Source organism: Orycteropus afer, unplaced genomic scaffold, assembly GCF_000298275.1.
Source record: "Orycteropus afer afer isolate SDZICR_OR568_19922 unplaced genomic scaffold, OryAfe1.0 scaffold00259, whole genome shotgun sequence".
In the NCBI taxonomy this organism is placed as follows: Eukaryota; Metazoa; Chordata; class Mammalia; order Tubulidentata; family Orycteropodidae; genus Orycteropus; species Orycteropus afer.
Window position 1 is genome coordinate 3,307,514 of NW_006921846.1, and position 2,548 is coordinate 3,310,061.

The following is a 2,548-nucleotide window of genomic DNA, read 5'->3' on the forward strand; positions in this document are numbered from 1 at the left end:
TATGCTGAGCTAATAATCCGAGAAGTTGGACTATATGAAGAAGAACATGGCATCAGGATTGGAGGAAGGCTCATTAACAACCTGAGATATGCAGATGACACAACTTTGCTTGCTGAAAGTGATGATGACTTGAAGCAGTTACTGATGAAGATTGAAGACTCTAGTCAGTATGGATTACACCACAGTTACTGATGAAGATTGAAGACTATAGTCTTCAATATGGATTATACCTCAATATAAAGAAAACAAAGATCTTCACAACTGGATCAATTAGCAGCATCACAAAAAATGGAGAAAAAATTGAAGTTGTCAAAGATTTCATATTGCTTGGTTCTACAATCAACACCAATGGAGCAGCAGTCAAGACAACACCTCATTCCAGTGCTGAAGAGCAAAGATGTTTCCTTGAAGTCTAAAGTGTGCTTAATCCAAGCCATGGTATTTTCAATCACCTCATATGCAGGGGAGAGCTGAACAATAATAAGGAAGACCAAAGAAGAGTTGATGTTTTTTATTTTTGTAATTGTGCTTTAGGTTCAAATTTACAAAGCAGAATTTGTTTTACCTTCAACATTTCGTGTACATTTGGTTTCACTCCCCAATTTCCATCCCAAACTCTAACCCACTCTCCTCCTCTCCCTTCCCAGTAACCCCACCCCCTGTCCCGTGTCCTTCTTAGTTATGCACTCCTGTCTGTCCAGCTTTTCCTCCATGTGAATGTTGCCCCTATACTGCCCCATGGCAGACTGCTCCAACGGAGGTATCTCCATAGAGTATGTCGGTGCATTGCCCTGTGTGGAGTGTTCTGCGTGTACGTCTTATTTACTATTGGGCTTCGAGCCAGCCCTTAGAAGTAAGTTTTATCCCAGGCCCGAAATGTGTCCCAGGGCCATAGTCTTGGAGGTCCCCCCAGATTCCACCCGACCAGTAATTCTGGTCATTACTGTGTTTTTGGATTTTGTTCCATGTTTTTTCTCCCACTCTATCCAGGATCTCCAGTTTTGATCCCTTCCCTACTGGTTGGCATTGGTAGCCAAGCACCATCTAGTTCTGGTCTCGAGGTCCATCATGTCCTAGGGCTGATTGTTTCCAAATGTCCTTCATTTTTTTTCAGAAGACAGACATAGAGCAATCCCTCATAGACAGCCAGACACTGTGGGAGAGAGATCCAATGGATCTTCTGACTCAGGACCATAGTACTGGGGGACAACAGATTTAATTGGCACAACAAAATACATAAAATCTTGTTCCACAACCTACTTTTGTGAGTAGTGACTGGGGTCTTAAAAGCTTTCTAAGATGCAGCTAATGGTCTCCTATTCTGAGAGTTCTGAACAGGAATGGGTGTTTGATTTTATCAAGTGACTTTTCTGTGTCGATTGATATGACCATATGGTTCTTTTCTTTTGTTTTGTTTATGTTGTGGATTACATTGATTGTTTTTCTGATGTTGAACCATCCTTGCATTTAGTCCATTCACATTGAGTGTAATTGTTGTTGTTGTTGTTATGTGCTGTCGAGTTGGACCTGACTCATAGTGACCCTCCTTGGGTTTCCGAAGCAGTATCACTATGGAAGTAGGATTGCCCCATCTTCCTTCCAAGGAGTGGCTGGTGGGTTTGAACCACCAGCCTTCTGGTTAGCAGTCAAGTGATAGGTATGAATTGATTGCTGTCATTCTATTGTGCTTTTTGCCATGTTGTTGGAGTTTCCTTGGTTCATATACTTTTCTGTGTTGAGTTCATTTTTGTTGTCAAGTGTTTCCTCTCTTTTCTTCTTTATTGTTGGTTTTGAGCTTACTAAGCCCCTATGTTTTCCTTCTTTCTGAGTTTGCTTAGGGGGATTGTTAATTTTCTCTGTGGTTACATTGTAGTGAATTCTTTTTAGAGAGCTCTGGTGGTGTAGTGCCTAAGGCACTTGACTGCTAACCAGAAAGCTGCTGGTTCAAACCCACCAGCCACTCCTCGGAAGGAAGGTTGGGCAATCTACTTCCGTAGAGATACTGCCTCAAAAACTGAAGGAATGGTCACTATGAGTCGGGTCCGATTCAACGGCAGTGAGTGAGAGAGTGAGTGATATTTTTAGAACAGTCAGTTCTATAAGGACATTGTCCTGTTTTCCTCTCCATTTGGAAGCTTTGTAACTAGAACTTTTATTCCCTGTATTTGGTTAGTTGCTGGTGTTGTGTACAGATTGACTTCCTTGTATTTTTGTGTACAATGTTTTATGGGCTTATTTTGAGGATCTATTTCTGATTTGGTTGTAGTGTTGATGTCACATGTCCTGATTTTGTTGTTCTCTGTTGTGGGTTCTCTGGAAAGACTTCCTTAAGCATTTCTTGTAGGGTTGGTCTGATTTTCACAAAATAGCTTAATTTCTGTTTGTCTGAGAATGTCTTGATTTCACCCTCATATTTGATGGACAGTTTGGCTGGATATAGGATTCTTGGTTGAAAGTTCTTTTCTTTCAGTGTTTTATATATGCCATTCCATTGCCTTCTTGCCTGCATGGTTTCTACTGAGTAATCAGAACTCAACCTAACTGCTTG